Source organism: Somniosus microcephalus, chromosome 13 (assembly GCF_052327205.1).
Source record: "Somniosus microcephalus isolate GS21.2 chromosome 13, FLI_Smic_1.0, whole genome shotgun sequence".
NCBI classification, from domain to species: Eukaryota; Metazoa; Chordata; class Chondrichthyes; order Squaliformes; family Somniosidae; genus Somniosus; species Somniosus microcephalus.
The window spans coordinates 176,829,660-176,851,308 of record NC_140999.1 but is presented as its reverse complement, the minus strand read 5'-3'; the positions used below and the strand labels follow the sequence as shown (position 1 = coordinate 176,851,308).

Below are 21,649 nucleotides of genomic sequence, written 5' to 3'. Positions count from 1 at the left end.
TAGAAATGCAGAGAGGTTTAGGGAGGGAATTCCAGAGCTTAGGGCCTTGGCAGCTGAAGGCAAGACCACCAATGGTTGAACAATTAAAATCAGGGATGCTCAAGAGGGCAGAATTAGAGGAGCGCAGATATCTCGGCGGGGGTTGTCGGGGCTGGAGGAGATTACAGAGACAGGGAGGGGCGAGGCCATGGAGGGATTTGAAAAAAAAGATGAGAATTTTGAAATCGAGGCGTTGCTTAACCGGGAGCCAATGTAGGTCAGCGAGCACAGGGGTGATGGGTGAACGGGACTTGGTGCGAGTTAGGACACGGGCAGCCGAGTTTTGAATGACCTCAACTTTACGTAAGGTAGAACGTGGGAGGCCAGCCAGGAGTGCGTTGGAATAGAGGTGGTTGTTGTGACTTTTTAATAAGGTTGGAAAAAATCGAGAGAGAAAGATAATGGTAGAGAATCAACAGGATACAAATCAGAGAGAGGGAGTTACTGAGTTGAATGACCAGCAAATTGATAATGGAAAATTGTTAGATGATGTCATAAATCATTAGTGAGGTGATTGAGAGACATAAAAGGAGGTACAAATAGTAGAGGTGAAAATATGAGGGGAAAAATGCAAGCAAATGGGGAAAAATGCAGAAAGAGCAAAAAAAGGCAAGCTACAAATACAGCATATCTAAAAATTAAAGGAAAATGCTAGAAACCACTCCCAAGAAGACAAAAGCAGGTCAGGCCCCCGCCAGAGCTATGTTCTGACAGGGTGTCCCTATTCCAAATATCAACCTGCTTCACCACCCCTTGCACACCACAGACCTACCCACATCACTCCCAATGCTGCAAAGAACATGGGCCTGCGGTGTATTTACAGTATTTTCTGTTTTCGTTTAAATACTTACTATTGCTAGTACTCACCCAATTCAATTGTTTCCTTTAAATCTTCGATAAACCATGATAATTATAGATTGTAACGATATGAAATAATATAAGTTTTTTTAATGAAAAATTATGAAATAAACACAACTGAACAAATTTTGAAGAAATACTTTGGCATTAACTGCGAAGTTGGAATAATTTAACCAATTTCATCAGTGAGTGGGTTCTCCCAGTTGTCACACAGCAGTAATACAGTATAACAAAAAGAATATTGGAATGTATGGGACTGGAATAGGCCATTGCAATCCATCAGTCCCAGTGAAACAGAATTCTTGGGTCAATCATTTGCAATTGTTTAGTTCTGTAGCTATCCAATGCAAATCTCATTTATAACTAATAACAAAAGCGATGAGAATACATTTGGATTCTGTCCTCCTGGTCTTCTTTAGTCTCCAGATACGAAGGACAGTCATAAAATCTTACAGCACAGAAGGAGGCCATTCAGCCCATCGAACCTGTGCTGGCTCTTTGAAAGAACTATCCATTTAGGCTTCCTCCTCTGCTCTTTCCCTTTAGCCCTCCAAATTTTTCCTTTTCAAGTATTTATCCAATTGCCTTTTGAAAGTTACGATTGACTCTGCTTCCACCGCCCTTTCAGGCAATGCGCTCCAGATCATAACAACTCGTTGCGCAAAAAAATTCTTCTCGTGTCCTCTTTGATTTTTTTCTCAAGTCACCGAGAATTACTAAGTTACATCCCTTACCTCATGTCATTACAGTTGTCAGAAATGGTTTTACAAAGTACACTGTTAACAAAATGTTCAGAAAATATTTCGCTTGTTCACGGTTTGTTACATTTAATAGGCTCGCTAACAAAAATAATTCTTAACCTCAGAAATTATTTAGTCTGCTTAAGAGCTTCGTCGCCATACAAAATCCACAAGTAAAATTTAGAAAACGAAAGATAAAAAGTGCTGCAAAACCTTTCGCTTTCAAAAAAAATTCATATTATTCATTGTGAGCCATCCATACTGTTTGTTGTGAGCTACTAGTGTTGTCCTATTTCGAACAAATTAGTCCCTCTGGTGATAACATCGTCTCATTATAAATGGAATGCCTAACAAAGAAACCGTTTTTTCGACTTCACTTTATTTACATCTTCAGTGCCAACTGATCTCCAAGGACCAAAGATGCGAAGTTTATATAATTAGCTGCTGCCCGCCATCTTCTAACAATTGGGAAGTTTCTGTTTGTGCCTGCATTAATCCGTCAGCTGATTCTGCCTGTTTCCTGTAATTTCTGTTCTCAGCTAAGGTTAACCAGCAACTTAAGCCCATGCTGACAGACAGTGAGTCCGTACTGCGTTTGCGGCCATGCATGGCGTCCACAGAAGCTGCTTTTCATGATCTGCCCCAAACTGTTCTGGTTTGATTAATCAGGCTATCCTCTCACAAAGAACGCAACTGCAAAAACCTATTTTTGGAATGCAGCCATTTGATTTCCTTAAAGGAGCAATATTATCAGGGATTTGCTTGAAATCCAACAGTTCTTCACGTACTCAGTCAGAGTCAATTTGAGACTTGAGAAAAGCTTGTGACTGTAAAGTCTGCAGTGTTTTTTACAAGGATAATATGACTCGTTCCAAAGATGCATTAGGAAACCGTCTATGCCAGCCTCTGCATATTAAGAATGGTTGGTTTGTCAGCCGTATGTTTATTCGGTTGAAGAGCTAACGCTACCACAGGCATGACAGGCCAAGTGGCCTCCTCCTGTGCTGTAATTTCTATAATCCTATGATTTGCACATGTAAGCTGCCAGCAAGTGTTGGGTTAGATCAGGGCTGCTAACAGAAGGATTGGAATGGAGCTTCAAGCAGGGTTTGGGTTGAGTTAGTGCTGCCAGCTCAAGTCGGGTTAATAAAAGGGATACAGTCAAATCACAAGATTAGAAGATAATTACAGACGAGGAAGGTAATTTGACCGGCCTTATTTTACTACAGTAATTCGTGGTAATCTTACATTCTTCCTTTTGCCACATCCAATTGTTTCTTAATAATTAAGTGATAAGTAGGCCCAATTAAGTATTCCCCTGTAAAATGTACAGGTTGTGCAAGGTTGGACACTGCACATCCATTGAATGTGAAATCAAGCTTTTGTTTCTCCCTCCAAAGACTATCTACAGAAGCCACAATGCTCGGCTGCATTGCGCAGTGCTGCCTGTTTCAGTCTACATGCAGACTGTGCCCTAATTGCGTAGTTTCAAAAAACGTTACTCAAAATGGATAACCGGAAGCCTTCATTCCAAGGAGAACATGTGAATATTCTCAATCTATTGGATGCACTTTTCATCCTGGTGGGCTCTTTCTATAGCTCCTGCAGACAGGCCAAAAACTCAGAATAGTGAAGTTTTGTTGTCATTGAATAGTTTGGCATATGCAAAGTCGTACTGAGCTCTAAATAAGCATATGTTGCTTTTATTACTATTATTAAGTAATTTTATTTTATTATTAATTAATCTGATCTGAGCCCAATTACTTCCATTTCCCTTCTTGCCCTTCTCTCCATCTTCCTCTTACCCTATTCCCACTAAACTGCTGACCGCCCAACTTCCCTTCCTGGCCCCCATGCTAGCTTATATTGTAAATAATTCCCTCTCCTCAGGTACTAGCACCCTCCTTTTGAAATCTTTGCCATCAACCCACCTCAAAAAACAAACCCCTCTGTCCTCGCAAATTACCACTCCATCTCCAACCTCACCTTTCCTTTCCAAAGTCCTTGAACCTATTGTCGCCTCCCAAGTCCGTGCCCATCTGTCCCGCAACTCCATGTTTGAATCCCCTTCCCTGCCTGTCACAGCACTGAAACGTTCCTATTAAAAGTCACAAATTGACATCCTCCGTAACTGTGACAATGGTGCATGATTCCTGTCCATCCTTCTCGACAATTCTGCAATCTTTGGCACAGTTGACCACAGCATCCTTCTCTCATCTGTTATCCAGCTGAATGGGACTGCCCTCATCTGGTTCCACTCTTACGCATCCAGCTGTTGCCAGAGAATCACATAAGAAATAAGAGCAGGAGTAGGCCATACGGCCCCTCGAGCCTGCTCCGCCATTCAATAAGATCATGGCTGATCATCGACCTCAACTCTACTTTCCCGCCCGATCTCCATATCCCTTGATTCCTCTAGAGTCCAAAAATCTATCGATCTCAGCCTTGAATATACTCAAAGACTCAGCATTCACAGCCCTCTGGGGCAGAGAATTCCAAAGATTCACAACCCTCTGAGTGAAGAAATTCCTCCTCATCTCAGTCTTAAATGGCCTACCCCTTATCCTAAGACTATGCCCCCTAGTTCGTGACACTCCAGCCAGGGGAAACAACCTCTCAGCATCTACCCTGTCAATCCCCTTCAGAATCTTGCATGTTTCAATGAGATCACCTCTCATTCTTCTAAACTCCAGAGAGTATAGGCCCATTCTACACAATCTCTCATCATAGGACAGCCCTCGCGCCCCAGGAATCAATCTAGTGAACCTTTGTTGCACCGCCTCCAAGGCAAGTATATCCTTCCTTAGATAAGGAGACCAGAACTGTGCACAGTACTCCAGGTGTGGTCTCACCAAGGCCCTGTACAATTGTAGCAAGACTTCCTTACCCTTATACTCCAACCCCCTTGCAATAAAGGCCAACATGCCATTTGCCTTCCTTATTGCTTGCTGTACCTGCATGCTAGCTTTCTGTGTTTCTTGCACGAGGACACCCAAATCTCTCTGGACACCAACATTTGAAAGTTTCTCACCATTTAAAAAATATTCTGTTTTTCTATTCTTCCTACCAAAGTGAATAACCTCACATTTCCCTACATTATACTCCATCTGCCACCTTACTGCCCACTCACTTAGTCTATCTATATCCCTTTGCAGACTCTGTGTTCTCACAGCTTACTGTCCCACCTAGTTTTGTATCATCAGCAAACTTGGATACATTACACTTGGTCCCTTCATCTAGGTCATTAATATAGATTGTAAATAGCTGAGGCCCCAACACTGATCCTTGCGGCACCCCACTAGTTACAGCCTGCCAACCTGAAAAAGATCAGTTTATCCCTACTCTCTGTTTTCTGTCCGTTAACCAATCCTCTATCACCCGCAACGGCTTCTCTTCCCGACCAAGCACTGTTACCTCTGGAGTCCCCCCCCCGAAGATTAATTCTTGGTGTCTTCCTATTTCCCATCTATAAGCTGCCTATTGGCATCATCATCTGAAGAGATGACATCTAAATACATGTAAAATGATGACATCCCGTTCTACCTCACCACCACCTCTCTCAAACCCTCCACTGCCACTGTGCTGTCAGAGAGCTGTCCACCACCCAGACCAGGTTGATCCAAACTTTCCTTCAATTAAACATGAGAAGATTGAAGCGATTGTCTCCAGCCCCCGCCACAACCTCTGTTCCTCACCAGCAATTCCATCCCCCTCTTATAATAATAATAATAATAATAATAATAATAATCAACTTTATTGTTATTGTTAGTGCACAAGTGCAGTACAACAAAATGTAGGCTTGCGGCTCCCGAGAGTGTACATTTAGATTAAGACATTTAAACATTCAACATTCATTTGGCTTGTAATACATGACATAAACATAACCATAATAAAGTGCATTGGCAGATGTGCAGGCTTTAGAGTTTATTTGTGGAGTTCAGTAGGATGACTGCCTTAGGCTGAAACGGATTTTTGCAACCTCACCCTCCTATTTAACCCTGAGCTGAGCTTCTGACCCCGTATCCTCTCTATCATAAAGATCGCCTACTCCATCTCCATAATATCATCTGTCTCTGCCCCTGCCTCAGCCCATCTGCTGCTGAAACCCTCATCCATGCTTTTGTAACCTCCAGACTGAACTATTCCAATACTCACCTGGCTGGACACCCATCTTTACCCTCCACAAGCTTCAGCTCATCCAACTACTGCCTGTATCCTAAATCGCATCATCCCATTCTCCCATCAACCCTTTGCTCGCTGACCTACATTGGCTCCTGGTCCACCAATGCCTCGGTTTTGAAGTTCTCATCCCCGCGTTCAAATCACTCCCACGGCCTCGTCCCTCCCTATTTCTGTAACTTCCTCCAGCCCTACAACCCTCCAAAAACTCCGCATTCCTCCAACTTTGGCCTCTTGTACATCCCTCACTTTCTTTACCCCACTACTAACAACTGTCTTGGTCCTAAGCTCTGGAATTCCCTCCTTAAATCTCTCCACATCTCCTCTTCTCTCAAATCCTTTAAGACACTTCTTAAACCTACCTCTTTGACCAAGCTTTTAGTCGCCTAACCTAATATCTCCTTCTTTGGCTTGATGTCAATTTTTGTCTGATTATGCTCCTGTGAAGCACCTTGGGACATTTTACTATGTTAAAGGTGCTATATAAATGCAAGGTGTTATTATTATTTATTCTCGGGATGTGGGCAACACTGGCAAGGCCGCATTTATTATTGCCAATCCCTAGCTGCATTCAGATGGTGTTGGTGGGCCTTGTCCTTGAACCACAACAGTCTTTGTGGTGATGGTGCTTCCCACAATGCTGTTAGGTAGGGAATTCTAGGATTTTGACCCAGCGACAATGAAGAAACAAACAAATATGTCCAAGTCAGGATTGCTTGTGACTTGGAGGGGAACTTGGAGGTGATGCCGTTCCTATAACATTCCTGCTCTTGTGCTTCTCAGTGGCGGAGGTCGCAGGGAAGGGAGGTGTCGTCAAACTAATTCTTACAACATGAAATTGAAAAGCATGTAGGAATGAAGCATAGACAGCAAACAACATCCTTCTGAAATCCACCACTGATTATTTTTCACCAAGAAGAATTACTAACTGTGCAGATACATCCATAAACTTGAGCTTCTTTTCTATAGCTAACTCTTGTCCCAAATGGGATATTCAGAACTTCATTTTCTTGTTACTTCCCTGCCAAGGTCATAACAGTCTTTAACAAATCCCTTAACACACAATTCTTTGGTTTATATCATGAATTGCATCTTGTAGTTAGGAACAAACCATAACAGTAGTCCTAGAAATGGTTTTATTGGTCGCTTTCCATGCAAGTGCAAAACAGTGCAAGAATATAACATTCACTCTCAATCTCTTGGACTCCAGGAGAGAATAAAACTAATTTAAAAAAAGAAAGACTTGCATTTATATAGCACCTTTCACAACCTCAGGATGTCCCAAAATGCTTTACAACCAATGACGTAATTTTTGAAGTGTAGTCACTGTTGTAATGTAGGAAACGCAGCAGCCAATTTACACACAGCAAGCTCCCACAAACAGCAATGTGATAATGACCAGACGATCTCTCTTAGTGTTGTTGGTTGAGGGCTCCCTCAGCACTGCACTGGAGTGTCAGATTAGATTTTCACAGAATCACAGAATCACAGAAACCCCACAGTGCAGATAGAGGCCATTTCGGCCCATCGACACATATCCCACCCGATCCCCGTAACCCCTACACCAACACATATCCCACCCTATCCCCGTAACCCCAAGTATTTAATCCCCCTAACACTAAGGGTCAATTTATCATAGCCAATCAACCTAACCCGCACATCTTTGGACTGTGGGAGGAAACCGGAGCACCCGGAGGAAACCCACGCAAACACGGGGAGAATGTGCAAACTCCACACAGACAGTCACCCGAGGCCGGATTCGAACCCGGGTCCCTGGTGCTGTGAGGCAACAGTGTTAACCATTATGCCACCGTGCTCAAATCTCTGGAGTTTTAAGAAGTAAAAGTTGCATTGATTGCCACTCCTCTCTCGATGGCTGTGGGTTATGGCCAGTGAGTTATCGGGTGAACCACACAGACAAGCAAGGATTCATTCACTTGTCCATACTGAGTTAGTTGACCTCAGCCAGTAGGGGTGCTGCAGTATGTTAGGGAAGGAGGAAATCAACCAGATTTCCTGCTCCTGATCATTATCCAGTGACCCCTCCTGGAAGTACGAATGCATGGACATTAGGTGAGCAGAGGATCGTGCTGGGTTATAATACTGCCTAAGAATTAAATATCCTTCTGACGCTCATTGCCAAGGCTCACAATGAATTATGGCCACTTGGGCAAGATATTGTAGAGTAACCAGGAACCATTGCCTAGCAAGGAGTCAATGCCTTCAGGTGAGGACGAGGGGAGAAAATTGGCAGAAAAAAAGGCAAGAATATAAATTAAAGCTGTAAAAAAGTGAAAGCTGCTCTTAGTGGAACCTTCCAAAGGAACATAATCCATACCTGGAGCAAGGTGTTCTTAAATGGAGTTACATTGTGTTTGCTTTACTCCTAAGTGAAGTCAACTGTAATAACAGAACATAAATTCATTAATGACTGGTTGTCTGACTGACCAATGGACTGACTGACCTTTCACCTTTTACCACCTGGGTTTGAATTCAACTCAACCCAGCTTGGATGAATGTCTCGCCTTTTATTGTTACAGCTGTTCCAAGTCTGAAGGGCATCGAGTTCAAGATCTGGGCATTTCCCATTAATTTACCAGATCAGTGGGCACGGGCCCACAGCGCAGGCTGCTTCAATTGCTGCAGCATCTCAAAGAAATGTCTGAAAGTAACTTTTATTTTTCCCTCAAGAATTGATCCATTTTATTTTATTATTTTCATAGATGAGCCATTTTTTCCTAAAAACACTTTAAACTATTGGCTCCTCCAACAGCTAAGCACGTTTAATACAGTCACTAGCTGAGCTATAAAGACCAGGATGGTCTCAGGATCAATCCCTCGTTGGTGTTGAGTTGCCTGATCTCAGACAGGGCAATGGTGGGAATACCACATTTGGCCTCAGTGCCCTGCATTAGAGAGGGAAAATTAGCCAAGTATTCCGCTCCTGATGGATGTCCAGTGATGTCTGCTGGAAAAGTGTGTGTGTGTGTGTGTTTATACATATGTGAGGACAGAACTGGGCTCACTTGGGTGCACCCCATCCCAGTTGAATGTACCACAATGTTCACCAATTAGGGTTATACATAAGGAATGACCACTAGGGTGAGGTTCGGGAGGGTAATCGAATCGCATGCACCTGCACCCAAGAAAGTAGTCAAATACTTCCGACCAGACCTCTGATCCCCTCCCGCGGCATCCTATCTCCTGACCCCCAGCCTCTGATCCCCTTCCCCAGATTCCTATCTCCTGATCCCCAGACTCCTATCTCCTGACCCGCAGACTCTGATCCCCTTCTCCAGATTCCTATCTCCTGACCCCCAGCCTCTGATCCCCTTCTCCAGATTCCTATATCCTGATCCCCAGACCCCTATCTCCTGACCCCCAGCCTCTGATCCCCTTCTCCAGATTCCTATCTCCTGACCCCCAGACTCCTATCTCCTGACCCCCAGCCTCTGATCCCCTTCCCCAGATTCCTATCGTCCGGACCCCCAGCCTCTGATCCCCTTCCACCAGATTCCTATCTCCTGACCCCCAGCCTCTGATTCCCTTCCGCCAGACTCCTATCTCCTGACCCCCAGATTCCTATCTCCTGACCCCCAGCCTCTGATTCCCTTCCGCCAGACTCCTATCTCCTGACCCCCAGACTCCTATCTCCTGACCCCCAGACTCCTATCTCCTGACCCCCAGACTCCTATCTCCTGACCCCCAGACTCCTATCTCCTGACCCCCAGATTCCTATCTCCTGACCCCCAGATTCCTATCTCCTGACCCCCAGACTCCTATCTCCTGACCCCCAGATTCCTATATCCTGACCCCAGACTCCTATCTCCTGACCCCCAGATTCCTATATCCTGACCCCCAGATTCCTATCTCCTGACCCCCAGATTCCTATCTCCTGACCCCCAGATTCCTATCTCCTGACCCCCAGCCTCTGATCCCCTTCTCCAGATTCCTATCTCCTGACCCCCAGCCTCTGATCCCCTTCTCCAGATTCCTATCTCCTGACCCCCAGCCTCTGATCCCCTTCTCCAGACTCCTATCTCCTGACCCCCAGCCTCTGATCCCCTTCTCCAGACTCCTATCTCCTGACCCCAGCCTCTGATCCCCTTCCGCCAGATTCCTATCTCCTGACCCCCAGATTCCTATCTCCTGACCCCCAGATTCCTATCCCCTGACCCCCAGCCTCTGATCCCCTTCTCCAGACTCCTATCTCCTGACCCCCAGCCTCTGATCCCCTTCTCCAGACTCCTATCTCCTGACCCCCAGCCTCTGATCCCCTTCTCCAGATTCCTATCTCCCAACCCCTGGATTCGTATCTCATGACCCCCAGCCCTCACTTACCTGAAGGCCACTGCAATGCTAGTAGTGGCCCGATCTGGGTTTCCTCTTCGCCGGTTTGCTGTTTCCATTGAAATGACGCCTGAGGTCAAAGATCTGGGATGCCTCAGGCCTCAACATTCAGGTGCAGGGAATATTCCCTGCTTCCCCAAACGCCTGAATTTCTACCCTTAGATGTTATATCAACTTTAATGAAAATTGTAGATTTTAATGCTTTTTGGGCATAAATAGCTTTTACGACATGCTATTCTTCTAGTAAGATGTGCTTCACTGCATCTTATTTAGCTATTTCCAGTGGCTCTGCCAAGCCTTTCTGCCAGGCTGCAGCTATGAGGACAGACCAGGCAAGGACTAAATATCTACAGAGAGGAAAAAACCACAAGGAAAGCCAAGCCATTTTGTTCTTCTGTATCAAATAGCATCTTGTTTAAGATAAGTTTAACTCTGGGAATAGCCCACCTGCCATCTTCTGGTCAGGATTTGGTGTCAGTGTCTAGGGGATGATATGGGTGGAAAGGAAATGAAGTAAACTTGTGGAACACAAACAAGACCATAATCCAGATTCAAATTTACCATTAGCACCAGTACTGAAATATACCCAGTTTTATTGCTCCAAGCAGCAGTATCTGAAGCAAACAGGCTTTTTCTTTATTGGGAAACTTAGCAGAAGAAGGCAGGGAGCACTTCGGAGGAGGCTGCAGGACCAGGTAGGTACGATCCCCGACCCAGTGGGGTGGGGGGGGGTGGTCCGATCCCAGCGGAGGTCCGATCCCCGACGGAGGTGGGGCGATCCCAGAGGGGGTGGTCCGATCCCAAAGAGAGAATAAAATAAAACTTTTAAAAAGGGAAACAGGAATCTCTTGATCATGAGTTTACTGGTGTAACTTGTGGAGGAGAGAGTCAATTCAATTTTTAACAACGACAGACTTTTGAAGAACTCTCAGTGAGAATATGGTGTTAAATTTTCCATAATTCTTGTTTTTTTAAAAACAGGCTTCAAAATTTTGCATATTATTTTATCAGTTCCTAAACTAGAAAACCCAATATATAAAATTTAAAGGAAATACAGCTTTAGAGTTTTTCCAGATTCTTACAACTGTAGTACAGTATAGTTTGCATTTTAAAAATATTTTCCACCTGTAATATTTGACAACACTTGGAGCGATGTGATGCTTTGGAAGCAGTTTTCACTCCAATTCTATTAGTAGATCTGGAACGGGGGTGGGGGAAATTTTAACATGGGTGAGCGGGTGGGAGTGGGTGCACAAGGGTGGGGGGTTAAATGGCCAAACATTCGAGGCTGCCAGGAAGCCAGCTCCAATCCACCAACTTCTGGGTTTTACCCGAGCTGGGCCAAGGGGCGGGCAGCCAACCCGCTCCCAGTAGGCTGGTTGGCATTTTAAATATGTGAAGTAGGCTGGAAGCCTCGGATTTAACCTGCTGTGCAGGTTTTACTGTGGCCGGCCGTGTTTCCCGGGCCTCGGGAAACCCGACAGTTGCAGCGAGGCAAGGACAGCCTCAGGGAGCACTCCTTGTGGGCCAGGAAGAGCAGGAGTGCTTCCTCCTGGTCCCACAAGCTCCCCCACCATCGGACCCCCACCCCCATACAAACGCCACCCCCCCCCCCCCCTCGAATCAGACCCATCTGCCAGGGTTGGGTATCAGAGCCTCCTTGCTGGGATGTGTTCAAGAGTGGTCTGTTTTGACTTTTTCTCCAAAGCGTCTAAGGAAGTAGCTGGCTTTGATGGTATGAAAATACCTGAAACATTTCACCTGATAATAACAGGCACAAACCCATAAACTATTCTTCTGTAACACAGCATGTTAGAGTACCAAGTAACTCAATTTGATCAGTGCCTCACTGGTGATGTTTTTGAATGTTTGAGCATTTCCATTTTGGTTGCAGATAGCCGAACTTGGAATGTGTTTACAAGCACGTTAAAGAGTTGGAGAAACAATGGTTACTCTATATGTTTAATTATTGTGTATCATGTTAACGGTAAAAGTGACTAATTATGCTTTGACTTGGGCTGTGATCCTCATAGGAAAGAAATTACTGTCAGCGATATTACCATATGAAACTTATTCAGTCAAACCAAATTCTGCTCTCCACTATTTTAATGGCATCATTAACCCATTCATTTTAAATGGTTAAGATAGTGAAGAGTGGAAATTGGTGAGAATGCATTAATCACTCATACAATAACATGACCAACAATAATTTCTATCCCCCTTTGTCTGATTCTGTGGTTGAGTTGGGTAGATGATTATCGAAGCCTAAAGATTTTGTTACAATGTGAATCAAATCAGATTTGCATCAACATGATTTGCATAATTGATTTCCTTTCACAGACCGTCCCAATGCTAAATTACGCCTGAAAAAAAACGGGTGCAACATATTCCAGTTTTTACCCGATAGTATAGTTATGGCTCTGTCTCCGTCAGGGATCCTCAAGCCCCCCTAGGCTGGTACCTGTAGGCAGCATGCAACTGCTTCGGCACTTTTACTGCAGGCTTTCTAACTATATAAATAGCTGTTCCAAGTGTAGGTGTTGATGGAATATGTTGTCAATGTGAATGCCCGCAGGAAACTGCTTTAGATGTTAAAATGCTGCAGCAAAGTTATAAAACGCTCTCCCGGCTGGCGTTGTGCACTCATTCGTGTTATTGCACAGCAGGTGTAGCCTAAAGGCCCCAGTTGGCCCGTCCGAGGCAACAAATCCACCTTAATGTATCCTAATGAGAGAAAATTAAAGACAAAGGGGGGTCCTAATTTAATACTCATTGTCAATATGTAGCCTCGGAACAAATGAGCCATTTATCAATTACTGGTAACATGAAACAAGACAATGGAAAATAGAAATGTGATTATTCTGGGATAGACTAAAAGCATTTTAAATGCAGAGCCCACATTTACAAATGGATGAAGAATTTTTTTTTTGCCACTTCCCCACCTCAACTTGGGTAATAATTTTAAATAAAAAGATTTCAGATAAGGTTTCAGCCATTGTACAAATGCAAAAAAACCACACTATGTCTGCCGAGGCGTTTCAGCTGCAGGAAATGGAAATATTTTTTCAAGGAAGTCGATGTTAAGCTGATTTTATGAAGCAAAGCACACACAAGCTATTTGATTACAGTCAATATTTCTGATCCACCAGGGGATAAACCATTTTTTTTCCATATGCGTGTAAAGATTTCAAGTTCACTATGCCACTGCCTCTCTTTGTTTTCTGTTTTGGTTCATGCCATAAAGACCATTGAATGATATTTATTCAGAATAATTCTGCCGCAGAATTCTGAGCTCAAAGATTTTTCTTTAGTTTAATTGAGATATTTCGGGGAAGGGCAAAAGCTCATCTGTTAGAATATCACCAGGATTGAAAGGGGGGGGGGGGACATCGGGAAGTAGTGATTAGGTAGGTAATCCGACGCTTGGGGTTCAAAAAATCTGTGGATTGTACAAGAATAGGAGGATTAGGGAAGTAAGGAGTTTTTGGCCTAGAAATTGGTTTGTGTCGGAAAGATCCCTGCGGCAGAACATTTAGGCCCGAGTCCAACCCGATATTGGACCTTGGGTCTCATTTAAAGGAGTCCGGCGAGTTGTGGGCGCGCGCTGGGCGTCTCCAGGCAGCTCACCAGTGGATCAACATTGGATTTTGGGCCACTGGGGTCGCCGGCAGGTAGGTTTTAAGGGGACGGGGAGGTTATATTAAGCTGGTAAGCAAAACCCTTTTTTTGCTAGGAACCAATTTACTTAAACTTCAGTGGGCACCGGCAGTTCAGGTCCTGCAGCTAGGGAGTTAGGGGCAAGAGGGGCTCATTATCTGGTTCTTCTAGTCCTAGCGAGCCCTACAATTGTTTCTTATTTTGGACATACTTTCTATGAAAGAAAGAAAAATAGAAAGAACTCGCATTTATATAGCGCCTTTCACAACCTCAGGACGTCCCAAAGCACTTTGCAGCAAATTGAGTACCTTTGAAGTGTAGTCACTGTTGTAATGTAGGGAAATGTGGCAGCCAATTTGCATACAACAAGATCCCACAAACAGCAGTGAGATAATGACCAGATAATGGTGAAATTGGATATGGGCTGGGATGCAAACCAGGCGGAACCACTTTTGCCACCCGTTATACCGCATGCCCGATATGGAGTTCCACTGAGTGATGCGATGGAACTGCTAGTTCAGTTTTTTTCTTGAAAATCGAAAACTGTAACATGCTTTACTTTAGCAGAGCTCACTCTCTGTTCATCTCCACAACAAAAGATTGACAAGTCTGTAACATACAGTCAAACTTTACTGGCATTTAGTACATATGGTGCTGGAGTGCACATGGTGCAACTGCATGTGCTGCGTGTGTGCGTGTGCTGTAAGCTTTGCAGTTTTGCTTTGGTGCATTTCCCACCTGTAAAATGTGCACTTCTTGCTGGTTCTGTAATTGGCCTAATTCAAAGTGTTTTCACTTCAAAAGTCATTCACTGGCTGTGAAGTGCTTTGGCGTTATCGTTGAGGCTATAATAAGGTGCCTGGGTTCGTCCTTTTCTAGCTGAGAGCGTGTGGGAACGGGATTCAAACGCCTCCAACTGCAGCTTCTTATAATGTAGCTGCATCAATTCGAGAGAAATCCCATGATGGGATCAGTGGGAGCTCAGAGCTTTTGGATGCTGCGCCTGAAGTCACTTACTTGTGTATAGCTAACATGCTGGCTTAGAACTGACATTGACGGACGAGCCCACTGACTGCTACTGTGCTTCCAACGGACATGCCACCGTTAGTGAGTAAGGGTAAAACACTGAGCAACTATGTGCCCTCTGAATTCTTCCCTCATGGTTCCCTCTATGCATTCTCCAAGTGAATTGAAGCCGGCCATGACTGCTTGGTGCAAACCACTCAGACTATTTTTCATTGCTATGAGTAATAATCATATAAAAAGGCAAGTGAGTGCATAGGAACAGGAGGAGGCCATTCAGCCCCTCGAGCCTGTTCCGCCATTCAATGAGATCATGGCTGATCTGCGACCTAACTCCATAGACCCACCTTTGCACCATATCCCTTAATGCCTTTGAGTAACAAAAAACGATCAATCTCAGATTTAAAATTAACAATTGATTCAGCATCAATTGCTGTTTGCATAAAAGGGTTCCAAACGTCTACCACCTTTTGTGTGTACTCTTTTTTTTGATGCACACTAAACCAAATAAACTGTAACTAATAAAACATTAAATGAAACTTAACAAATTAAATAAAAATTTAATTGGCCAGGGTGATGATGCACTCCAGTCCCTGCTGTGCCCACCGGTCGCGGAAGGCCTCGCGCGTGCCGGCAGACACCGCGTGCTCCGTCTCCAGGGCCACCCGGGCGCGAACGTGGCCGCGGAAGAGAGGCAGACTGTCGGGCCGACCGACCCCCTCGACCGCCCGCTGCCTGGACCAGTTGATGGCCACTTTTGCCAGGCCCAGGAGCAGTCCCTTTGTGTGTAGAAGTGTTTCCTAATTTCACTCCTGAAAGGCCTGGCTCTTATTTTTAGACTATGCCCCCCACCCCCCAGTCCGGAACACTATGCCACGTTGTAACAACCTGTCTCTGACGACAGGCCTCGGAAAGTCGGTATCCTGAGACAACTGAAGAAGGTGAGACGCCTTTCGCAGGACTTTGCCCTGTAGCTGCTCGCCTCCTCATCATTCCCCACCACTTCTACCCGTGTCTCATGCAATGTTTCCTCGCTTTCTAAGTGTCATGAGGTGTTTGGATCCGAGCTGGCACTTGGTGCAAATGTGAATGTTGAACTTTGGTGTTCTGGTGAGTGTTGATTGTCTGCGGAGCCCTGCAGGCCACTGGGGGGGGGGGGGGGGGGGGCAGAAAGTGGGATGCTTGTAATCAATACATAAGTATATTTAAGCCCCTAGCATTAACTTGTAAACAATCAGTCTATATGGGCAAATTGATATGAGGCGTAGATGGCATCGTAGAATATATGACAATTACAGTAGATACCATTTGATCTGCTTTTTTGATCAACATTATCATCAGCCCCAGTGCTTCCAGTCCTAGTACCTCACTCCTCATTAAAAATAGAAGTCTGGTCCCATGACAATGTTCCACCGCCTGTTCTAATCCGGGACTTCCTCTTATGGGCCACTTTTACCTTAAAAATGTTAAAAGAGTAAGCATAATTTTAAGACTTCAATTCATTAATATTTCTAAATCAATACAAGATAGTCAACTTCAGAGCCATACGTGTAGGTCATGTCTATATTTAGACAGGGTTAGTGTCTGCTTTAAATTCCATTCACATTTTTTAAAGAACTCGTCAATTTCACATCGTGTCGATATGATTTGCATGGCGTCCTCATCGTAACATTAGTACGATAGCAAAATACTGCAGATGTTGGAAATCCGAAATAACAACAGAAAATGCTGGAAAAACTCAGCAAGTCAGGCCTATTACCATCTCGTCTAGCTTCTAATCTCTTTTACTTCTTTTGGTTCTTTAATTCTTTTGTCCGATCGCAGCCCTGCCTTCGATCTAGTTCCTTTTCTCTCCAGTTTTGAAGAAGGGTCAAACCCGAAACGTCAACTCAAATTTCTCTCCACGGATGTTGCCTGACTTGCTGAGTTTTTCCAGCATTTTCTGTTGTTATTTCTCATCGTAACATTGTCGGTTTACCTCGGTCCTCTCTTTTCATGTTATATGAAACTTTTTACAGGACTCATTGTTCATGACCTCGAGTTCACCTGGTCCAGATACAGACTCGCGGCTGGTGCAGAATAGTTGTGGGCTGCCCTTCAGCACCACAAAGATTGTTCCTTCACTGTCGTACTCCAGCGTGACATCCGCATGAACCCCGCTTTGGGAATTTGGCGAGTGGCCATAATGGAAAGGTTTTCCTGTCTCCTAAGCATTGCACAACTGGTTCAACAATAATGTTGCCATTTACAGGGATTAAATTGCAGGTTATGTCATCGTGAAGTCTGAAGCAGCTTTATTTCAGGTGAGCTGTGATTGGGCAGGGTTTTTATTTGCTTTCTCTCTCAAATTAATGTCTCACAAACTCAATGACAGGAAAATGGTGGCTAGCCACCATTTTGATTAAAACTTGTTCGAATGCCAAAGCAATGATGTAAAGAAACCAATCTTCACCTGAAGGAGAATGTACTCTCTAAAATGTTTAGATCAGAAAGAAAGAAACGAAACTGTGAATATTGATCATTCACCTAAATGTCATTAACTGATCACCACACTCATGCTTTAAGCCCAAATCCTTTTATTGTGGTGCTCCTGATAGCAATGTGTGGGAGACAGCTGCAGTCTTCGAGCTTTTTTGTGTCTCTCCGTCTTTACAAGCCTTTAATTCCAGTCCTGTGTTCACCATATGTTCTTATTCCCAGTAGAATAATTAACTTTACCTGCAATAGTAAAAGCAAAAAAAAATGGAAAAGTACACAAACACTTAGAAAGTAGTTAAATAAACAACCTGCACGCAAAGCTTCTTGAACAAAACACATATACTGTTTCCTGCAGCTCGGTTATCGCGTTTTATTTTCTTTGTACTTTTTCAAACATGAGCTTTTGTTTATAAACTCACTCTGGCGTGTTAAAAGCCAGTTGATGGATATACGTTGCGGAAGATTAACCCTTTAATCAGCTCCTGCAGTTTGTACAAACGCTCTTGCTTCTGACTGTGGGCATTTTTATTTTTTTTTAAATGTCACTTGTGTTGTTTGAGTGATACGTGCACAGTTGTCGAAACTCGGTCTGCTTCTTGTTCGGTTCAATTATAGGAGATGGAATTTCACCGAATCTGCCAAGGAAAAAGAAAATGCACCGAAATTTGCATTTATTTCATCCAGGAGTCATTTTGAAACTTAAAATATAAACACGCCCTTAAACAATCAATCATGAATTGTGGAGAACAACCTGCCTGTTCTTAGCCCTCCCATAAAGATTGTTGGAGATGCCGGTGTTGGACTAGGGTGGACAAATTTGAGAAGTCACACACCAGGTTATAGTCCAACAGCTTTATTTGAAATCACAAGCTTTCGGCCTAAGGAGCAACGCTCCGAAATCTTGTGATTTCAAATAAAGCTGTTGAACTATAACCTGGTGTTGTGTGACTTCTCACATCTCCCATAAAGAGAAGCAGACCGCATGTCCAGCCTCGGTGGAGTTCCAGTTTCAGCTCTTGCAGTGGAGACGGAGACACGTCATTGTGGATCGGTATCTCAGCTATAAGTAGGACATCTACTCTGCGTTCTCCCTACCAGCTCTACTTTCTGATGAATTCCCATCTCAATGCTAATGCTTCCCAGCAGAGTGGTAATGCATCTAATAAAGACCATTCCAGGGTCTAACGCCCCATTCAGTAGCTTGCCTTGTCCACTAATATTCCTCGCACCACCATCTGCACTGGGACTAGTACCTCCCCATTGTGTGGAGATAAACAGAAATACCACAAATGTTAGATGTCCGAAATAAAAACGGAACATGCGAGAAGTACACAGTCAGCATCTGAAAGGGAAAGCTAACAGAGAGACAGAACTGATGAAGGTTCTCATCTAAAATATTACCTTGTCTTTTCCTCCTCAATTTATTTTTAGCTTTTTTGAATTGAATTCTTAAGCATTTACATTCACACATATATATTATGGAACCATTTTAGATTATGATTACACAGTGCTTGTGGAAAGAATGTATCGGTACCTAAAGATTTCTTGGAATGGTTATGGTTGTAATAGGAGCAATGCAGGTTTAAGGGTTGTGGCAATCTGTTCTTGACCTCAGGGGTTCAGATGGGTCAAGAATAGGGGACGGGGTGAATTCTATCTGCTAGCAGTTAGGATTGCTGTCTTTGCCTGCCTATGGGCGGATCACTATTGCTAGTTTGCTTTCTCTTCCTGGGAGATGGTTTGGGTGTTGGGCAGGCGGTTTATGCTGAGTGAGCCTCCAAGAACAGCCCAGGACATATTGGAATTGGAATTGCTCCAGTTCCAAGCAGAGGCCAAACAACAGACTGGGATATATAAATACAAGTTGTTGTTGTTTCAGCTATATGTTTGCTTTTGGACGGGGGAGGTCATGCATTTCACCATGGAGGGGGCGGGAGGAGATACGTAGTCTTGCAGCTAGTAACAAGAGCTGAGCTGGCTTGTGTCTATAAGTGAAACCCTTGCTCTCCATGGAGTAGGTCCAGCAAGGATTGGAGTGGGCACTTTGGATTTGCAAGGCTAATTATGGGTTCTTTGGCCTCCTGGATGTTTCTCCTCTGCTTGAAACTGGACCAATCCCAAGCTCTGTCCTTATGGGAGCAGAGCCTCCTACAAGGCCATAGATGTAAGGAGGGTGGAGCCAGGGTCAGGAACTTCCAAACTCAGGGATTCTCATTCCTATGCCTTCATTTAGGACCCAGTGCACGATCTGCACATGTATGCCTAATCAGGGAATGGTAACATAGTGGTAATGTTACTAGACTAGTTAATCCAGAGGCCTGGGCTAATAATCCAGTGACAAGTAACTCAAATCCCACCACAGCAGCTGGGGAATTTAAATTCAGTTAATTAAATAATTCTGGAATACAAAGCTAGTATCACTAATGGTGACCATGAAACTATCAGATTATTATTTAAAAAAAATCTGGTTCACTCATGTTCTTTAGGGAAGGAAATCTACTGTCCTTACCTGGTTTGGCCTATATGTGACTCCAGACCCACAGCAATGTGGTTGACTCTTAACTACCCTCTGAAATGGCCTAGCAAGCCACTGATGGGCAATAAATGCTAGCCTTGCCAGCGATGCCCAAGCCCTGTGAACGAATAAAAAAAAAATCTCACCAAGCATACTGGGGTGAAAGTGGGATCTGCTCGGGGCCTGGAACCCCTCAGATCAAGAACCCAGAACATTTTTGAAGGGGGAGGGGTTTGAAGTGGCTCCTTTTGTAAAGGGGCTGCGCAGGACAGACAGATTGTTCTTCAGGAGGGGGAGCTGGCACACAGCTGGCCATCTACTGCCAGCGTTTTTGGGATGGGTGGGGGGCACTACAGAAGTGCCTCCACACCACTACAGGCCCATTTCCACTGGCCCAAACCCCTGACCTCATGAACCTCGACAGGCTCGGCGGTGGGCCAGCGGGTGGGCACATCCCAGCACTGTAATTCTGGCTGTTACACTGATCTGCAGGAGGAGATTACTGTGAAAGATCAAGGCAAACTTTGAAATTATCAGAAGTGTGAGACTGTGGAACTCAAATCCATATCTGAATACAAAGTCCAAAATGTTCCAAATATTCTTCCCTAGGAACGGGCCTGTGTTAGTGCTTCATAATGGCCCACTATTACCTCAGTCTTATACAAAACATTATTAAAATTTCAGAGTAAATGCTACATTATGTACACATTTAAGCTTTGATTTTAACTGGGGACGAAGGGTGATCGTGGGGCCGGTGAGGCAAATGTCAAGCTCACCCCAGCTCACTGATGTGGAGGGCCTGATTCACTTTAACTCTAGGGCATCATTTAAATAGACCGGGCCTGATGCCCGCTCGAACCCGGCATCAATAACGCCAGGCCGATGGGTGGGAGTTGGGTGGGCACAGCAGGAGGCCGCGGATGGGGACCACTGGGAATGGACCCTGGCAGTCAGCTTCGTGGTTGGGGTGGAGCAGGAGTAGGAGCCACTCCGGCTCCTCCTGGCCCATAAGAAAATAGGTATTGTTTAAAAGAATGTCTCAACTTCTCAGTCTTCTCCTGGGCTCGGTGCTCCTTCAGGCAGGGTTTCCCTGGTGACACCGGCACCAGGCGCTGACCTCGCAACACCAATTGAAAATAGCCTCGAGGTCTGATTGATGCCATTGGGATACGACCGTTGCATTGTAATGAGACCTTCGCCTGCCTAAGGCGAGAGCCTCACATGCCTCCCAAAACCCGGAGTTAAGATGCCAGTCATGTCAGTGCGGTGTAAAGATGGCGGGCAGAACTCTGCCTCTATGTTAAACCTCCCCCCCCCGCCCTCGTGGGGAGTCGGACATGAGACGGGATTGGGGGAGGGTTAAAATTGCTCATTTAAATGAAAATAGTGTCAGAATAGTTTGAAACAAAAGCAGAAAGTGCTGGAATTGCACAGTCAATATCTGTAAGATAATTTAACATTTTGGCTGGGTCCCTTTCGGCGAGTTTGGATGCAGGGTCCCAATTTAAACTTTAACCCACCTCTTTCTTTCAGACACTGTCTGACCTGATGTGCATTTCCAGTGTTTTCTGGGGGGGGGTTTTACATCTCAGAAATCCAGCGTTTGATTTTTGTTTTTCTGGTTTCTGAATGATTTCCATCTGTAAGTCAATAAACTTTCAAATTAAGTGATTCAACTCCCAATTTTCTAGAGATCAAAATGTTCGGGTCTGAAGGAAACAGACTGAAATTTTTTTTTTTTAATATCTAACGGATTTGCACTTAACCTAAGATTCTCTTTCGTCTCTCAATGACCCGGGTCACGTTTCCA

General features: G+C 44.4%; 1 long non-coding RNA gene across 1 annotated transcript in view; it reads right to left on the bottom strand.

The window, feature by feature from the left end:
* Positions 1 to 16,806: 16,806 nt before the first annotated feature.
* The window catches only part of LOC147108813 (uncharacterized), a 37,558-nt gene continuing 32,715 nt past the window's right edge, over positions 16,807 to 21,649 (bottom strand). The window contains exon 3 of the long non-coding RNA XR_015080667.1: positions 16,807 to 17,564. This is a non-coding gene — a long non-coding RNA (uncharacterized LOC147108813). The remainder of the gene's footprint in view (positions 17,565 to 21,649) is intronic.